General features: G+C 38.8%; 1 long non-coding RNA gene across 1 annotated transcript; it reads left to right on the top strand.

Annotated features, from left to right (window-relative positions):
* The first annotated feature begins 289 nt into the window (after window positions 1–289).
* Window positions 290–20539, top strand: LOC309624447. The gene is made up of 2 exons (XR_014241932.1): window positions 290–20166; window positions 20314–20539. It is a non-coding gene; the product is annotated as an uncharacterized lncRNA (long non-coding RNA).
* The last annotated feature ends 389 nt before the right edge of the window (window positions 20540–20928 follow it).

Genomic DNA, 20928 nt, shown 5'->3' with positions numbered 1-20928 from the left:
GCCTCTGAATGAAAACCGACACCGTGTCCCAAGAGAATGGCACTGTCTCTGTGGGCAGGCAGGCCCCTGAGAGAAGAGGGACATACTGGCCCATTTCTTTCATTCACCAGTAAGTCCTTCCTCTTCCCTGGGGAGGAAGGGGTGAGAAGGCCACAGACAGGCCTGGGGTCTGGTCCCTTACTGACAGTGGGGGCCTTCCCGTGACCTCCTGCAGAACTGTCTTCCCTTTCTTCATTGTCAATACCCGAGGCCCCTGAGTCGTGGTGGCCTCTCGACTCCGGCTCCGCCTGGCTCCGATTAGACAGAGAGGGAGAGGCAGCCAGGTCAGACAGATTTCCTAGCGCTTACGTAAGGAGGGTGAAAGATTTGAATCGACGATGTGCTGTGGTCAGATTGGGGTTTTAGAAGGTTCGCTCTGGTGACAGTGTGCAAAATGGCACGAGGCAGAGAGGCCATTTAGGAAGATTGGGGGAATCCAGGGAGAAGGGGGAGGGGGATGTACTAAAGCATTGACGACGGGGCTGGAGTGGGGCAGACAGATTTCTAAGCCATTGAAGAGGAAGAATCCATGAGACTACAGGTGGACAGAAAGAAAGAGAAAACTAGATAACCCCCAGAGACTGCCTCAGGCCCTTGGCTGGACAATGAAGTCATTCCTCAAGGAAAGAACTGTAGAAGGATGAACATGTTGAAGGGGGCAACATGAGATTTCATTTGGGGCATTTTCGTTGCATGTGGCGTTTCCAAGTGAAGGTGAGCAGAGATGCCCTCAGCGCTCTGCAAAGCTTGAGATCAGCTGGGGGTGGGAGCTTGGAGGTGCTAATCTCTCACTCTTCACATTTCCATTGAGGGACAAAATTACACTGCCCCACCCAGAGAAGAAAGGTCAGGGAAGAACACTCCCAACCTCTCTCCACCCCCTCACTCACTCCTTCACAGGGGATCCTCTTTCTTCCTGACTGGCTGTGGTCCTCTTTCTTTCAGATCTGTCTGCCCACCCAGAGTGCCTCCTGGGCAGGATCCTCCATAAGGTATGTGTCCAGGGAAGGCCTGATGTTTTCATTTCAGTGCACACCTTACTGCAGATCCAAAGCCACATTCCCAAATCAGTGTTATCAAAAATACAGCTGACCCTTTGCTCCCATCTCTCTGTTCCTCATCTCTTATTTATCAGTTGGTTCAGAGCTCTGGAGGAGAGCGTATTAGCTGGCTAGTGCTGCTATAACAAAGTATCACAGATCAGGTGGCTTAAGCAACAAAAATTATTTTCTTACATGTCTCGAGGCTAGTAATCCAAGATCAGGTTGTCAGCAGGGTTAGTTTCCTCTGGAGGGCTTCTCTCTTTGGCTTATAGATGGTTGTTCCCCCCACCCCCGGTCCTCACATCATCCTTCCCTCTGTAGCAGCCTGTGCCCAAATGCCCTCTTCCTGTAAGGACACCAGTCATATTAGATTAGGACTCACTCTAATGACCCAATTTTCACTTCATCCCCTCTTTAAAGGCCCTCTCTCCAAATACAGTCACATTCCGAGGTACTGGGGTTAAGGCTTCAACATATGAATGGGAGGAGGAGGGGTCGCTATTCAGCCCACAACAGAGAGAGAATGGTATTTATTCATCCTCTAAAACTTCATCAACAGCCCCTATCCTGTTCCCTTTCTAAATACATTCTCAAACACAATTTTGAGACTGATTTTTTCCCCCTTCACTCTATTTGCTTCAATGCCAAGAACTAGGAAAATTTTAATCAGGGCACTGTTTAATTTCATTAAAGAAAAAGCAGGTCAGTGACGCTCAGAGGCTGGATCCCAGTAGGGGGAGGGTTGCTGGGCTGTGTATCTCTGGGAACTGGAGAGAGTTCAGGACAGGGCCTGGTGAGAACCTGAGCCCCTGGTAATCAAGACGATGGTACGTCTTCCCTCAGAAGCAGTGTGGGGCAATGAGATCATCATTTCTACAACCCTAAGGAATTTACAATTTGCCAAAATATCTGAGGTTAACGTTGTGTGTATATTTAGGTTCACAACTAATTATAAGGCCATAATCCAGGCCTATCTTTCTTCATTAAGTTTTGCTCTCTGATATGTATTTCTCCCACCAAGTTTGAGCTTGAATGGTTTTCCCAAGGGAAATAAGTTCTGTATCCAGAGTGATGGCTGATTTTATGGAATTCTGTTAATACCCTACATGACTGAAGACAGTCATTCAGAGCTTTGTTTCAGGGACATACAATCTTTAGGCATCACCACACAATGAAAGGAAGAAATGACAGATCTGTGGCGATGAAGCACTTTTCTTGATCAGTGTGATTATATCAGAATGCTCAACTTGGATATATTGATTTGTCTTTGAGAGTGCTTTGTGTCACATAAATCTCATAGAAATATCTTTAAGGAGTTGCCCCAGAAGGCCACTGCTTCCCTCCGCAGCAAAGAAAAGCAAAGCCAGGGAGTCATTTGTCAAAATTTCAAACAGAATGGTCCATTTATGAACTGACACTGGATGGTTTCCTATTCTGACATTCATAGGATTTTAAAACAAAGATGCATTTTATGATTAACCTCGGCATATAGAAGCGAAGAGCTATATTTTTCTCTTTTGACTTACTTCAGCAGCCTGAATTTTTAAAAAATCACCTTCAAGGAAAATCATATTTATTATATCTCAAAAATTCAGTTTATATGCACCATTGTTCAGAGCAATTTCTTTTTCCCTATGTTTAATAGCCAAGAGATCATTTGTTTTGGAGATGCATTCATACTTTGGAAGATTTGACCATCGATGGAAAAGAATGTTCTTGAGAGTGTTTTTTTCCCCCTGCTGCCTTAGTACAGGAAAATAGGTCTCAAAAATTATAAATGAATTTTAAAATATTAATTAAAAGTTTCTTACTTGTTCTTTATTCTGGGACACATAACCTTAATTTTCTAATTTTTAAGAGCTGTAGTGAAAAGAACATCTTTTATCTCTTTCTCTTTTGAATTGGGTGACCTTGGACAATTATTGAATTGAAGTTTACTTTTTTCCCCTTGTAAAATGAGTATTGTGACACAAGTAGGCAGTACTGGAGAAAGAGGGGAGGTAGTTTAGCACATTATTTATTTAGGAGTGTGGGTTTTGAGCCAGCGTGACTTGATAAATCTCCTACTTGCTGGTTGGATGATTCTGAGCATGTGACTTACCCCCTAAGCCTTATTTTCCTTATCAATGAAGTAGGCATAATAATTGCTTTTTCTCATGTGACTGTTTGAAAAAGAAATGAAATAATTTACAAACATACTGTGAGATCATCATCATCATCATCATGAAAATAACAAATAACCATCAACTTCTTTAATTATTTTACTTCCCTCAATATACTAAGTAAGACATAGACTCAAAGGGAAGGTAAGATCCATAAAATTCAAACTCTGTCCTGGGTAAAATGGATTGAAACCAGATTAATGTAATTTGAAATATATCTTTTGAATATCTATGTTCATATATACATATACATATTCACATATATATGCACAGACACATACATAGATATTTACATAGAAATATAAAATAAATCTATTTATACTCAGTTGAAATTTCACAGAAGCTTTAAATAACAACTTGAAATGTATTTACCAAGATTTTATAACTATACTTCCATTTCGAATGCAAAGCCATTTTCTAAATAAAAAATATTTAGTGACAAGTATAAAATTGGAATAAGATTTAATAATCTCCCTTAGGAAGTGATTTTAAGGTTTAAATTGTCCTTTTAAACTGCATTAACTCTTAAATTCTTCTTATAATGTCTTCATATTTAAGCTTCAGTGGAAAAAAAGAGGAGTTCATCATTCTCTCACTTATTTAAAAATATTCCTGGATTTAAAAACATGAAAAGCTTCTGCTTAAAGATGGCAGCATAAAGATAATTGGATTAAGCACCACTCTCTAATATCAACTGAAAGCAACACAAATTCTAAAAAAAGAGTCTATCTTTAATGAAACCAGGAGAGAGATACAACGCCAAACTATGAAGAACTGCTTCTAAATATAGGGACATTTGGCCTCAATTCCAAAAGGATGCCAAAAGTAGATTCACACTTGACAGTCTACGCACACACTGCAGAGTTTTCCAATAGTAGGTGGCACTGCTTGGAACTGCTTCACCAGTTACCCTTTACTGGAAACCATTAATTCCACATCCCACACTGAGGAACTGCAGACCCGATGGGACTGGAAGGAGAAAAATCCATTAACTTTGCAGGAAACATCCTGGAGGCATACAATGGGAATATCAATACCACTAATAATAGTATCAACAATAACAATGGCCGATGGTTATCAAGTGTTTACTATGTGCTAGGCACGGCTTTAAATGGTTTACATGCACCAACTCAGGTAATCCTCACAGTAACCTTATGGTGAGGGTACTATCATGATCCCAATTTTACTGGTCATTTATAGAGCCTGTCCTCTTCACCTCCACGCCTTCTGCGCATGGAATCAACTTTGATCAGTGGCTCAAGGTCAGTTGAAGGAGAATGAAAATAAATGTCAAGTCACCACAAGAGAACTTGAGCCTTATGGGGCTTCCCCATGAGTCTCAAAATCGTCTGCTCCCTCCCAGAAGGATTGCGGGTCATGGGGAGGAGACATGCTTGGAGCAAAGGCACAGCAGAGCTGATGAGAAAGTCTTCTAAGAAGACACTGCTTCAATGAGGCTCCTGTGGTTCTGGTTCTCTCCCACATTCCTTCCTGATATGACTCCTGTGCAAAAAGCTGAACAAGATGGAGCCACTCTCATTTAAAAATGAGTCATAATTAGAAAGAAACTAGCATAGACTAATGTATAGATATTTGAAAGATAGGAAAAACAAGAAAAACATAAAGAAAAAAAATAGCCAGTGGCGTGAGTGGAGGAAAGAGAACATTTAAAAAGGCAAGTGGATAATACACGTCAGAAAATGAATTAAATCATGCAGTGAATAAAATTTCAAACACTTTTCAACAAAAAGAGAACATAGTTCATGGAAACCCCATAACATTTTAAATGTAAAAAGAAAAAAATCACTGCCATAGGACAACTGATAATGGTAAATTTGCTGGACGTCAAGAACGAAGAACCTGATGTGGATCTTGCAGTTAGAAAAGTACCTATTACAGTAGACTTTCAACTAATACTCACTGAATTAATGAGTGAAACTAAGCCAGAAAATGAAGAAATTCACCTATTTCAAAGGAAAACCAAGCCAGTTTTAAACTTCCTAGCAACAATGCTAGAAAATGCTACGGCAATTACTGCAAAGTCTTCAGGGAAATAAAATGTGTTCTGAGATTTTTATACTCAGTTAAATGTCATTTGAGTATATAGAATACAAACAGATTATTTTGATACACCAAAGAACTCAGGCAACATGGCGCTCTTTAGTTTTTTTGGGGAAAAAAAACTATTTGATTATGAAATCCAGCCAATCAAGAGATAAGAGATAAATAAAGATTTCAGGAATAGAATGATGAGAATAGTGATACCATTTAGTTTATAACCTGGAGATGATGGCATTAGAAGAGAATGCAAAGGTTATATATTGTAACAACATAGAAATAATGATCTCAATACAATAATCAGGAGGTCAGAAGAAAATAGAGATGAGAGGAAGTGTTTGTTTCCTCTTATTTCATTATGGAGCACAAGAAATTCTAACAAATGCTGATAATTCAAATTATGAAGGTTTAAGTGTGTTATTTTAATGCATAGAGATAACACCAGAATAAATTAAAATAGCAATATAACCAACCGAATCAGTATGTGGAGGGTGTATAAATTTAGCAGGATAGATATGTACGATAATTTCCTCATCTTCCTTAGGGGAAATTGGTAGATGCTGTTTAAGGTTGATGAATAAATTTTAAAAGTTGTTTAAATGTATTGTTTGAAAGTATAAAATCTAAAAACTAAAAATTTATTATAAACACAAAATCACACAAAAACAAAATAGAGAAACCCAGATCACATAGGAAGATAGAGAAAACAACGGAAGTATTAAATACATAAAATATAGAACTAAGACTAAAGATAGTGTCAAATTAATAAATGTAAATGGAGTAAACAATCTGTTGAGAGAAAGAAAAAAAAAACTCCTCATACCTCACATTGCTTAAAAAATGTAATACCACAAGATGAAGTGTAAAAGAGACACATCTCAAACAAAGTAACTTAGCAAAGTTGAAAATTAAAGGTGTGTGGAAACCCCCCATTCACCCTCCCCTGCCAAAAAAAACCCAAAAAACAAAAAACCCACAATTAATCAAGGCCAATGCAAACAAAAAAGAAGCAGGGGTTGCAATGTTATTAGAATATCATCCAAGATAAATCATAACGACAGCTCAGAGAAGTGTGAACTAGTTAAAAACTGAGAAGACAGAGTGTTGGATGAGTCATCCACACGGTTGCGATTATTCCCAAAAACAATGGAAGGAGTACCACTAGAGGTGATACATGTTCTGTGCTTAGCAAAGCACCTAGAACATCATAAGTTCTCAACGAATGCTAGCTATTCTCTCTTATTTGAGCCCTGCTTCTGTTCCATTTATTCTGGTCTCTTTCAGAAATTCCATTTATCTGTATGTTGAATCTCTGCTAACTGTCTTCCAGGGACCAAATATCTATATTTTATGTTTGATGTGGTTCAACCTCTACTCCAAGCACAAGCCATGGAGTTGTGCCTTTCCTGTTTCTTCTACCCATTTTGTCATCCAGCCCAGCTGCCATCCAACTGTCTGTTAGGTAGGTTGGCCCATGCTTACGGGCTCACAGAACAGTTGCTTCTAGATGATTGTCGTTCCCTTGTGACACACTTCCTGCTTTTCCCATGATCCATTCTTTTCTTCAGCCTTCAAACTTGGAAGATGTCGCTGGAATTTCCCCAAGACCTCCTCTACTTATTTTCATCTTGTTCCATCTCTGTTGTATCTTTCTGAAGTCATAGCATGTGGAGGAACTTTTCCTCGTTCAAGTGTTGAGACAGCTTGTTCACTGTTTTCAAAATCATTGTGCCACTGTAACAAGGGCCTGGGAAGACAGTTAGACATCTTTGCTCAAGTCACCATTTTACATACAGTTCCTTTTTTCCATTTTGTCTTGACTCGTTGGACTCCTGTATTCCTGGCTTTTATTCCTCTATGTCCATATCCTTGTTTCAGTTTCTGCTTTTGGACATTCTCTTTGGAGATCTGTTGACTTCTCCTTTTGGCTCTCTGAGTCTGGCTTTTTATTCAACTCTCTACTCTGATCTTAATATCCCTCTTCACACTACCTGGTCTTGGAGGAGAATCGCTTCTTTTAGCTCCACCCTTGTAGGGTGTGGTAGGCAGGATTTTAAGATGGCACCCATGACCATTGTCCCCTTGTATCACTCCCATGATGTTATGTTATATGACACAAGGGAGAGTATCTGAGTGTGCCTGATCTAATCACACGAACCCTTTAAGAGCAGAGTTTTCTCTGGCTGGTGGCAGAAGAGGAAGTCACAGAGATTCAAAGAATGAGGATTCAACACAGCGTTGCTAGCTTTGAAGATGGAAGGGACCATATGCCAAGGAATGTGGCTGACCTTTAGAAGCTGACAATAGCCCCTGGCTGACAGTCGGTAAATAATTGGGGACTTCAGTCCTACAGCTGAAAGGAACTGGATTCTGCCAACAACCTGAATGAACTTGGAAGCAGATTCTTCCCCAGAGCTTCCATATAAGAGCCCAGCCCAGCTGACACCTGATTACAAGCCTTGTGAGACCCTGAGCAAAGAATGTAGGCATGCCATGCCAGATTTCTGACCTACAGAACTTTGAGCTAATAATTGGAAGTTTTAAGTCACTAAGTCTGTAATAATTTTTCCACAGCAATGGAAAACTAATATATAAACATCACTCACTTGCTTCATATGTTTCAGAGAAAAATCGGATGATAAATACTGGATAGGAAGAAGTAAGGGAATATTGCAATGCTTTTGCAAAGAGAGGCTAAACCAAAATATAATGTTAACTCTTTTCTTCCACACCTACCCATTGACTAGACCAGAAAGAGCTGGTAGTCATCCTAGCCTCCACTTCCCCCTCTTCCTCACTCTCGGTTAGTCAACAAGTTCTGTCACTTGTCCTTCCCAAATACCTCCTCTAATTTTTATTCTCACTGAGTGGTCTTATTTTGAAAACTTCATTAATTTTTTAATTTTTATTTTTCTACTGAGATATAATACACATATAACATTATATTAGTTTAAGTGTACAACATAGTGATTTGCTATTTATGTATTTTGCAAAATGATCATCACAATAAGTCTAGTTAACATCCATCACCACACATAGTCACACATTTTTTTCCCTACGATGAGAACTTTTAAGATCTACTCTTAGCCTTCATTACTTCTTGATTATAATTGTATAATAACCTCATAGTTCAGAGCTTTACTCAATTCTCTACATTGCTCTTGTTTTGAAGTTTCTGAATCCCTAATTTGATTATGTCACTCTTCTACTTCAACTCCTTTGAGGACATCCTATATAGCCTTCAGGAGAAAATCCAAACTCCTTGGCATAGGATTTCCAGCTTGAATTTCTCTCACACTGGCTTTAGTTATACTAAATTACTTGCCTTTGCTACAGGGAAGCACATATTTGCACTACTCTGTGCTTGGAAGACTACTGCCAATTCTGTCTGAAAAATTGCTATTCATCCTTAAAACTCATCATCCCTTTCCAGGAAGTGTTTTATGAGTTAGATACGGACACTTCTCTCACAGGGTCCTCTTCATTAGATAGTTGGGTACCTTAATAGGGGGCTTTCTTCCCTTCATCACTGACAGATCCTGACAACCATTCTCCCAAAATGTAGAGAGACCTTGGATTTAGACCAGGGTCATGCAGACGTGCATTGCACCAGACAAGGTCTAGTTCAGGTCCAGAAGTAAAATTTGATCTTTATCCTTGTCTTAGGGTATGACCAGCTTTGGAGCAGAGATGAGGCATTTTGCGTAGGAAACTCAGAGTTGTCTGGGAAAGATGGTCTAATCACTCCTCTGTCTCTTCGCACTGAAATTTGAGTTCGTGGAGACCTTAGGGCTTACAGGCTTGACCTGATGAATGTCTAATGATAGGGAAGGACAGCAAAGCTTTTCACATAATGCTAATTTGAGTCCAGAGAGAGATGTGAAAGGCTGGACTTTAGGTGCTGCTGACATGGCCTTGAATGGGTTCACATGGGACCTGTTTTTGCCCTAGGAAGTGGTTACATGAGAACAGAAGGGGCTGATAACTCAGGCTCAGCAAGGCATGGCCTGCCGTGATGGATGGAATGGACCATCTTCCCTTGAAGGATATTCTCACAAGCACCATGGAACCGGGCACTTAGCATGAGACAGGACAGCTGCAGCAGCCATTCCTTGCATTTTTACTTCAGGAATGGTTCTTCATCCTGAAGCAATTATTTTCCATTGCTGCCCAAATATCTGCCATCTACAGGCTGTGAGGTGACAGACACCAGAATTTGTTCCACCTGCCCCTGAAGTGCTGAGGGAGGGAATGGAAAGAGATTTGATATGAAGACCTTGGCTGGTTTCCTTCACACTGAGGGAACAACCTCATGGAGTTATTATTGCTTTGGTAGCTGGTGGCATAGGGTCTTTTTTCCACTTATGGTGCTTTCGCCGCACTCAGCCATAGCCAGCTTCCATTCCTCAGAGCTTCTCCCGCATATGGGTGCTGGGATGATAGAAGGACTTCCTTCTGCTACCAGCATATGGTGTTTGAGCAGAGTCCTCTGGGATTTGACCATTGCCTATTGTTTGCACCCCAAACTACCACTTTTATAATTTTCTTAGTAACATTTTGTTTGGGTGAGTAACAGAAACAAAAGTAACATTATTTCTCTCTTCACTCTGCAAAATAATGCAAGCAAACTATATAAGTGACTCTAGAAGCAATAGAAACAAAACTTGAGCTACCTAAAGCATTTGCCTAATCAGCTATGGCCAGGAGACCCCAATCACACGGGGGTGGGATTGTCCGTCCTCAGGTAGTCAAGGCTGGTCACATGACTCCACAGGTGTCTACCACAATATTCATTGGTTTACCCGTTTGTTTCTCAACCAGCTTATAAATATTTGAAAGTCCATCTTGTTTTCTATTTCTGGTGAAAATAGAAATAGGCACTTCCAATAGGCAATTCAATAATGTTAAACCAATTTTAGTATTGGTTTAGCATTATTACTAAATGCAGGGTTTTATATCCTGCATTTTTGTTCATATGAATTATTATCATACTTGGTTTTTACAGATATAACATGAATTCTCAAAGGATGATGAACTCTGATAATTAAGTATGCTCCTTAATTACGAGTTATTTTGGTACTTGGGAAAAATATTTGATGCAGATTCGTTGGTAACATAATTTTGCCTCATCAGATGGAATACTGTGAAAGTTGTAATAAAAACACTGTTCTATCAACACATTTAAGGTATACTGTTTTCCTCCAAATTTGAAAATTATCTAAAGAAATACAAATCTTTCCTCCATAGAAAATACAGACACAAGAAAATAATAAGAAATATATATCAAATGATTATACACATTTAGCTACATCAAATACTATTTTACACCAATAAAAATGCTTAAATATTAATTTTTATAATAATTATCCACTAACTTCATGACAGGAATTAATAATTTATACAATGAAGGACACTAGTAATTTGGACTATTTTAAATTTAAAATTTTACTACAAGTAGAAAAATACTTCTTGTAAAGCTTTTTTCTTTCCTCACTCTTTGCAAGATAATGCAAAGTAAAAGACTTTGAAACACTTAGAAGCGTGATTCAATGTATCCAATTCTGCAAATGGAAATGTAGCCTATTAATATCTCCTTTGGAATTTATTAACTCAAACCACAAAACAGACTAGTTAGAAGAGCATCCATTATGGGTAAAATAGCTAGAGAATCAAGTAATTTCTTCTTCTAACTGCTGAGAGTATATACAGACATTTTTAATGAACAATGCTGAACCATTGCCAGCATGAAAATATTTAACAACTCTTCTAGGATAAATAAGAACCCTACTCTCTTTTTATCTCTGACATGACTTTGCAAAGAACTTTGCACAGAGCAGGTGCGTGACAAATGCTTTTAGAAACAACTGAAAAAAATGGATGCAGAAACAAAGAGAAGTTAGTACAAGAGTGTGCTGAAAGCAAAACCCACATTGAATGTCTTCGATGTTTGGGATGTTGAGAGTAAACTTAGAACAAAAGAGTTTTTACATGTAAAAGGTTATCCATTTCATGAACTCTCATTTGGAAAATTATTATTCTTTCTAAAGCAATGATTTAAAAGGTTTTTTCCTGGCTCGAACTTTCTGGTGCTGTGCATCAACAATCTCTCTTTGTCACACCCTCACCCCAATTATAGACCAATAGACATAAGTAGCCAAATTCAGAAAACAATGTTTTCTTTTTACAAAGAGGCAAAAATTCAGAAAGCAATCTTAATCCCAAATCTTTAGAAAAATCTGACTTTTGAAAAAAAAAATATTTTCAAAGCTGCTCGATGAGACTTTTTCCATCAGTTTTGACTGTGCAGCAGTTTTTCATGGTCCATACTAATATCCTGAACATACTGCTTGCTCAGCACCATTCTGCTCTCCATTATCATGTATTCAGAAGAGATGAACGTTGCCTTTCAGTGTGTGTATAACACTTGTCCCCGAGGTATTCAACCTCTTGTCTCCTTATTAAGAAGCCCAGCTGCAATATTCAACCCTACAACAAAACAAAACAACACACACACACACACACACACACACACACACAAACACACGTCTTTTCCTGAGTCACCATCCGATGTTGTACCGTTGGGATTTCAAGGTCAATGTGTGATAGCTCCACTGAGAATCTTGACTATGTGGGATCATTGCAAACATGAAAAAGATGCTTTATGCACTTGCTATCTGAAAGTGAATGTGAAAGCATGTAAATTAATGTACAAAAGCTTAGGAAAATATTACAATTGTCACACTTGATTACTTATAGACACAACCTGACATTCCCGAAGAACAGATATTAAAGAGTAACTGTTCTTCAAAGATATAAAAACTCACTCATTCAGGTAGTCAATAAATATTCATTGGGAGCCTGTTGTGTACATAACACGGCAGGTACACTGATGGATAACAAAGATGTATAACATATGATATTGACCATGTATATATCATTTCCTAGAGGGCTTTGCTGACAAAGCAGAAATGAGGAGGACTGATTACTGTAAATGGTGTTGAAAGTTATTCTTTATGTACGGTAGTAACATGACCAGGTATACCTTTAACAACCTTGTCGCCCCAAAGATCCATTATATATTACCAGTAACCAGGGAGAATTTAAAATGACTCCTCTATGGAGGAAATGGTCCTAGACCAAATTTGGTTAAGAACAGACACTATGAACCAATGCTTTAAAAAATTTCCAAGTGAAATGAGATAAGCCTGACTTGATTAGAGGTCATCTGTTCTCTGAGATAATCATACAGATTTAAAACAAAAAGTGTCAATGAAATGCAACATTGGAATCCCATGATTAGAAGGATTTTTTTTTTTTTTTTTTAATGTATAGGAAGCTGCTCATTCTCTAAGGATCTAACGAATAGCCTTTGAAAGTAAGGGAGCAAGAATAATCAAATAGGTTGTTTAAGAGAGTCATTTAAAGGCTTCCTCTATGAAGAAACATGAGCTTCCAAACTGTGAACTAGATTGTCAAGAGACTGAAATTTTAACACTGCTAAATATGTCATTGAATTGTTCTACAAAATACAGTATTACTATTTCCCTAAATTTTCTATGCATCTTACAAAGTTTGATGGAAAGGTGAATGGCTTTATATCACATTACATCTTTTTTGTCTTTGGGGAAAAAGGAGATGATTCAAACTTTAATCACATAGGGCCACAGATTAGAGCTACTGTAAATTCATGGTCTTGAATGCTAACTTGGATCTTAGTGCTACCTGGAAAGCCTTCTCTTTTCAGTCATCTCTCTCTCCTACTCTCTACACAGGTAGCTATGCCTGCTTCTCCACAGAAACTACAGAACCTCCTGACCCCAAATCTATTATCTTATGAGTGCCTCACTTCCTTGCCATTACACTCTCTCACCACTTCTTAACTTCCACAGAGAGTTGGCAAAGTTCACTGACTTCACCTCCTTACCCATTACACCCTGGCTAATGTCCCATCTCTACTGAAATTGCTGCAGCCAAGGTCATCTACTACCTCCCCTTCTTTATGTCCGCTGGAAACTTTTCAGTCCTTATCTTAGTTGACCCTTGGGTGACATTTGGTACTGTTGACCCTTCCATCCTTATTATAACTCTTTCCCTAAATTGGAAAAAACCCCCCTGCTTTTCTCCTAGTTCTTGAGAAAATCTTTCTCAGTCTACTTAGCAGGTTCTTTTATTTTTGTTTATTCCTTAAATACTGGTGTTCGGATAGGTTGTGTCTTGTCCCTCTCCTCTTCACACTCTATAGACTCTCTCTGCACAATCTCTTCCATTCCTATGCCTGAAGTTGTTATCTGTATGTTGCTGGCTCTCAAAGCTACATCTACATCCCAAATTGCTCACCTTAATCTTCAGATCCATATATTCAACTGCTGCCTGACTTCTCTTGAATTTCACACGAATACCTCACACATAGCGTGTTCAAATTGAATGGATTATCTTTCTTACAAATCGTTTCCTTTTCCTGAACCCTCTCTATGATAGCACCACAAGCCACATAAATGCTCAGTCCAGAAACATGTAGGGATGGTCCACAACCCAGTCAATGGGCAAAACCATTCTAAATCTCTCATGAATCCAAGCACATAAAAATAAAATCACTGTTACCACTGTGCTGGTACTGGCTGTTTTCACCTCCTGTTTGAATGACCACGTTAGCCTCCTATTGTGTTCCCTTGTGTGTAAATCCATCTTGTTCCAAGCCTTTCTCCACACTAGAGCCAGAGGTATCTTTCAAAAGAAAATCTTATCATGTCACTCCTCTTCTTCAAATATTACAATGGCTCCCATTTTAAGGTCCCAGCTCTTTAAAATGTCTTATATTACTCTTCACCACCTCGTCTCCACCCTCCTTCTCTTTTAGATCTCACCATCCTTTCCCGTCCCCACGCCCACTACACTCTAATCACACCAAACTTCTAAAGTTATATAAATGTACCATGGTTTTTGCCAATTCTAGGTTTTCTCGTAGGCTGTTCATTTTGTTTGGATGTTCTTTCCCTCATCTCATGCCTATTTTTCACTGCTTAGCATAATCATGCATTCCTCTCAGAAGCTGTGATTTGTATCTACGTTCCCCCTCCCCCCCATACTTCTATCGTAGCACATTATTATGACTCGTGATTTAATTTTTTGGTGTTTTTTCTGCTAGACTAGAAACCCCAAGTGTCTGTCATATTCAAAGCTGTAGTCTCAAACATCTATCACCATAAATATTTATTCATATTCACTGACTGATGGATTTAGAAGGTGAAAGGAGGATAAATGAGTAGCAACGTACTCAGCAGAATGGAGAAACTGAAGCCTAATTTCTAGCGTGGGGTGGGAATGTAATAAGAAGCAAGCTAATTTATAATGCAACACTCAGGCAAGGTCAAGGCGTAGAGGTGCCAGGTACCTCTGATTGCCAGGGGGTGGGGTGTGGCTGGAAGCAGATTGACTGTAAATCTGTATCAGGAGCAGTTAGTCTCCAGACCCTCTTTCCTACCCTGCACATCCAGCTGATTTTTTTCTCTGCTCTTTCCCCATCCCAGCAGAAGGTAGGAGGTTTACTCTCTAGAAACACTGAATCAGTGAAATCCTGTGCTCAGGAACAACAGGTATGGCTGAGGGCAGGGGGGAAGAGCTGTACCTTAAAGGTGAATTACATGAAAAATGTCTATTCTGAACACTGGGATTCCTCCAGTTCCTTCCCCGTGTAAAGGTTTCTAAATATGGCAACCAGGATTGGACCCCTGGGAGGAGATTGGAAGAATCCTCTCAGTGGAAATTGACCCAAGACAAGATATTCATGAATGAGGACATTTGAGTGCCCCAGTGAAACCATCGGTTCTTACTTCAATCACACTATGGGGAGGCCCGTCAGCCGACAATTAGACCTTCTAATTAGCTTTTCAGTACCTTACTATTAACTAGGGACAGACAGCTAAGGGTTGCTAGACATTTGAGGAAGACTTCTAATGTGGAAGACAAAGACCAAAGCAAACAGAAAAGAAATTCAGAAAAAATAGAGATAAGCAAACAGGAGTAGAAGAAAATGCTTTTAAAAATTCATTCCTGGTATCAGAGAGATGGAGAGTTTCTAGACGGATATTCAAGCAAAAGAGAATTGACAGATTACCTTATGTAACTGAGAGAAATTTAAGAATCACGTCAGGATGTTTGTGGCTGAATTATGACAGGTATATAAAAAAACAAGCAAAGTTTAAAATGAGGCAATTACTAATTTCAGGGAAAAATAAAGTTGAGCAAGAAAAGAGGTGAAATCACAGTATAGTGTAAGGCTCAGCTGTGAGTCATCGTATTTACACAGGCTAATAATGTAAATAAACTCTTAATCACCAGTTGTGCTATAACTATATGGGAAGGATGGGGGGAGAAGTGAGTGCGTGTGCGTGTGTTTGGGGGGTTGTTGTAGGAAATCTAAACCCTTTCTCTCCATAGTGGGAAGTCAGTAGACAATGTTCAGAACTGTAAACCCCAGAGACAGTAGTATTAAGCTGAACCATCTGAAACCGTTGATGTTAACCACTTTTTACCTACAAAAATTGCAATTTCTTATGATTCAACCTAACATAAGCATTATTTAGAAATATGGAAGTAAACTATCTGGAAGAGTTGAAGGGGATTACCGCTGGGTAAAGGGAGTGAGGGTAGAGTGTGAAGTTTTGGCTTATAAGCTTTATAGAGCTATTTGGCATTTTAGACGATATACATATATTAATTTAATAAAAATTAAAATTAATAAAAGGATGAATAAGTGGCTTACTTCCAAAGTACCTAAGTGAAAAGACCCATTTTCCTAGGAGGAATGATTAACAGCGGTAATTGATCGGATTGTGCTCACCTTTCCTCCTTTAAGGATTTTTACCTTTTAAAACATGACTATTAGAAGAGCTTTCTCTGAAAAGACAAAAATAGTCTGTTCTAATAGCTCATTTAGAACTTTAATTGGAAATTTGGTTGTGTCTTCTTCCAATTAAGCTAACTGAAGTGGAACTCTGATTGGGCCCTGGGAGAGGAGGAGTTCCCCAGCTGAGGCTCATAGAATAACAGCTGACTTTAAAAAGAGAAACAGAAGCAAATGCTTAGAAAGACTGGAGAATTGACTCTATAGGGATTTCAATTATTTACTTATTGACTGACATATGCAGGGAACATAGCCAGAAAAGTTCTGAAAATAAGATGGGAGAGTGAAGAGCTTCACCTGAGGATTTAAACCAACGTGTATGAACTACTCCTGGTATTTTCATTGGAAACTTGCAAACTTTTCTAGGGAGGGCACCTGTTTTAATTCCTTTATCGTTTGCTAGACAAGTACCTGCATTGTATTCAATAAGTAAAGGAAAGTTGGAAGTCATGTGCAACTATTACAACTTCCATCCCTCCTCCTCCCTTCAAGAACCTTCTTTGCTAGTCAAATCCATCTACCCAAAGTTCCTTGAGCATGCCTTGCCTTTGTTACCTCAACAGAATTGCTTGTATCTTAAACTCTGGTGTGCATAAAAATCACTGGGGAACTTGCTATAAATGCAGATTTCCAATCCTGTCTTCCCTTTCTCCATGACATCTTTTAATATATTAGGCACAGTACACACAGTACTTATTTATGCTCTCAGATGAGCTGCAGCCCAAAAAAAGCCTAATTTTTTTTTAAAAAAGGCTTTAAAATACAGAAGGAAAATTGCAAATATAAAATCAATACAAGTCTAATGGTATATATATATATATATATATATATATGAATATATAACAATATTGTGTAAACTAGTGAACTGCAGCTTGATTCACATCTTCAAGTTAAAGTGTGGGTATAATTTAATATGTTGAATATAGTGAAGGTGGAGCCTCCAAACTTTGGAATGCCTACAGCCTCTGGAGTACATAAAATAGCCCTGGTTATTTGTGGAATGGGACCAGGGAACTTGCATTTTAGAGAAGCATTCCAGTGACACTGCCGTAGGTTCTAGCACTCCTTCTGAGGCCCAGCTCAGGTCTTAATGCCGAAATCAATCTGCCCCTCAACCTTTTCTCACTTGAGAGCTATCATTTGAATCTTGGTGCCATTTTGCCAAATTCTTTTACGGTAGATATAGTTCTTTGGATCCAAAGGGAACCAAACAGTCTGGATTGTGCATTTATTATTTTCAATACAAATTATTTGTTAAGTATATATTCATTTGTGATTTAATTTTTGTAACTTTGCAAGATTCTTTTGTATAAATGTTTTCACAAATCAGAAAATACTTTGTCATGATCTTCTTGATTATGATAAGGGAAAAATATATTTTATACAAAAAGTAGGTACTAAAGTTTTCATCACATAAGAGATGTTCAGAAATCTTTGAAGATTGGCTCAATTTTAATATATTATTTATTATATTTTAATACTATCATGAATACTTTTTATAATGCTTGAGATAGTAAAGAATAAGAAAACACTGTTATAAATTAGCATTCAGTTTGACACAGTGACATTCTAAGGCAACTTTGAGTTCTTTCTGAATCTCTGCCAAAGCCATAAGTCAGGAAAGAAACAGGTGTCTTTCTTAAGCTTTTGATCCTGACCTTCTGAGAATGAGAAATGACAATAACATAAAAAGCATTTCTGATCAATAAACTTCAGCTTCCCCATTTTGCGATAGCTGGGAGGACAGACAGGGAGGGTTAAGAGAATTATCCTATTTTTTCTGGAATCCATCTACTCCTCCTAGCTCCCTTAGCAGGTTGGCTTTAAGCTTTGACTATGCCTCATCTTTCTCCTGACCCCCACTCTTGACGTTACTTTGGCCCCTTAGAATTTAGCTATAATATCAGCGAAAGGGTGTGGAAAGAAACCCTAAATGACTAAAGCTGAGCTTCTGTTGCTCACAGGAATCAAGGTTCAAATCATAAATGAAGTTCAATTGTAGAAAAATATGGAAAGTACATTACTTTTAGTTTGTAAACAAATATTTGTAGCTACTGCTCTGGCCCATGGATACCACCTAACTGGCAGTTGGGTTTTCCAAGGATATGACAGACACTGGGCTGTTGGTGTGGGTGCTTGGATTCAATGGATGCTCCTGTCTAGAGCAAGTCTCCTTTGTTCCTCCAAACTCATGAAATCTGAATTGCGACAGGAAGTCCTAATTCTTTTCCTTCTCTCCCATCTCTTGAAGGGCATGGTTACCCTACAGAGGGCTTACCACGATTTGATGGTGTGAAATATCAATATAGTCAAGATGATTATTATATAAACAACTAGAGTTTTTGCAGTCTGGGGTGGAATTTTATGTTTCTCAGGAATATTTTTCCTTGGGAACGCTGTTTCAGTGGTACTTTATAATAGGAATCAGTTGGATGATTGGTGTTAATAGGCAGAATTTTGCTTTTCAGTCTCTCTTTTCCTTCACGGAGCATTTGGACTGATGTTATGGAGAGGAATGTCTTTAAGGTTGCAGCCATCAGTGGAGTCCAACCTCATCTGAATTTATATAAAGGAAAAAATAATCCTTTTTTTCTGCCAGTAAATATTTATCTCAAATGGATGGGATTGGCCTATGTGTACAAAGGGGAAAATGGGGGATTCAGTGGCAGGATTGCAGAGCCTGAGTTAAAAGAATTGAGTTTAATCCTAATTCCTGTGATGGGACCTAGGGACAAATAGCCCCACTTTGTTTGTGAAATGGGAATGATACAACCTAGTGTACAGGGCATTTGTGAGAGTTATATTAAGTCATATATATGATAGTTATTTCTAAAGTGCTGCATAAAAGTAAGACATTATTATCAGGCAGCTAAGCAAAGTTAAAAGCTTTAATAAAACCTATCCTTTACTGACTATAAGGAGACATTTTCTTATCAATGTGCAAACAAGACATATTCACCATTAAAAGTTAAGTTTTTGAGACTAAATGGCTCAGGAAGCAATAAAGATGATCTAATATGTCAAGGGAGACATTTTTAAAAAGGAATAAGTATATTATAGACAAGTAGGAGACAATCTACTCCTTCTAAAGAACCATATCTATTCATAGCATATTTAGAAAAGTATTGAATTCAGGAATATAAGACCCAGAAAAGTGATCTAAAGAGTCAGGGTGTCATTCTGTACAAAATGTTTAGTCAGGTAAACTAAGATTAATAATAGGAGATTAAATCAGGGCAGTCTTGTGTGTCTATCTTTTTACCCCTGTATCCCTATCACCTTGATCAGTGCCCGGCCCATAGTAAATTCTCAAATGGTTTTTGCAGAATGAATATAAAGGTTCATGAGTATCACTATGGAGACATGCAACAACAAGGCTGAAATTCACAACTGAATTGTTGAAAGAGATACAGGCTTGTTGGTTCAGATTTATGAAATAAAGATGTGAGCTAATTATAATGGTAAGCTGAGCCTTTTAGCTTCCTTAATTGTTCCAAATTTTTGATAACCTCAAGACCAGAATGCTCTTCCCAAATGTCAGTGGCGAGTAGTCAACAAAATTTAGAATGAAAAAAAAAGCAAGTCTTTTACTAGAGGACTTAATCTCTAAGGTTTGGGATGGCAAATAGGTCAACATTGTTCTATTGTTGACGGCTGCTGGAGCATTCCTGTTAGAGATGCTAAGGCTAGAAATCCATGAGTCAAGTCATCAGCAATGCCCACCATGGGTGTTAGAGTCCAGGGATGGTAGACAAACATCTCTTACAAGGGTTTTCAACTTGGAGGTTGAATTTATAAATGACTTTTTTTTGGCTGCCCCTCACGGCTTGCAGGATATTAGTTCCCCGACCAAGGATTGAACCCAGGCCACAGCAGTGAAAGCGCCGAGTCCTAACCACTGGACCGCCAAGGAATTCCCTATAAATGACTTTCTACCTGCTCTTCTGATAACACACTCAAGGTTATTATGGGATATGGCTTATTATGGTGACTGAAATTGGGGCGGGGATTGGGAAAGGTATTGCAAGATTGACAGAGACTGAACTTATATGTGGCAGATACATATACGTGTGCTGAACAGATTCATATGTTGCTCGTCTTTCTACAGCTCCCAGCTGCTGTCCAGTGCCTTTGGGGCCATATGATTGAGTTCTGGCCAATGAGATATGAGCAGAAGTTGCATAAGCCACGTGTAGGCCCTGACTTTGGGAAGAGCTCATATATCATCCATCTCGCTCTGCTCCACTGGCATGTTAGCCGTCGGAGGCAGCGAGCTGCGGATGGCACAGCTACAAGAGGGAGAAAGGCCCACAGCAACCCTGACGTTCACAAGGGTGAGACATAAATTTTATAGAGATTTTGGATTTTGTCTACTGCAGCAGCTAGCGTGAATTACTAGTAAATATCATTATGGGAAGTGGTTTGTTAAGGCGATGGGAAAGGGCTTAGCCCATCTGAATGTTTGCAGGAATCTGCTTCCTGAACTGGGTCCTTGAGAAAGCACATTGCACTTCCTGCTTATGTTACTATTAGGTCAGGGAAGTTTCCTAGATCCTGCAGACTATGCTTGCCTTGGGGTGGCCCAGAGCTGGGGATGGGGTAGCGGGGTAGGAAGGACTTGGCTCTAGTGCACCGTGCATACTAGTGTACAATGTACATATCCTTCAAAAAGTATATTTCTGGTAGCATCACTCATTTCCATCGTTTTCTGTTCCCCACCAAG

The sequence above is a fragment of the Balaenoptera borealis genome (assembly GCF_965194805.1).
Source record: "Balaenoptera borealis genome assembly, chromosome: 2".
NCBI lineage: Eukaryota > Metazoa > Chordata > Mammalia > Artiodactyla > Balaenopteridae > Balaenoptera > Balaenoptera borealis.
Note: the sequence above shows the minus strand (reverse complement) of the source record. Positions and strands in the feature narration are given on the sequence as shown.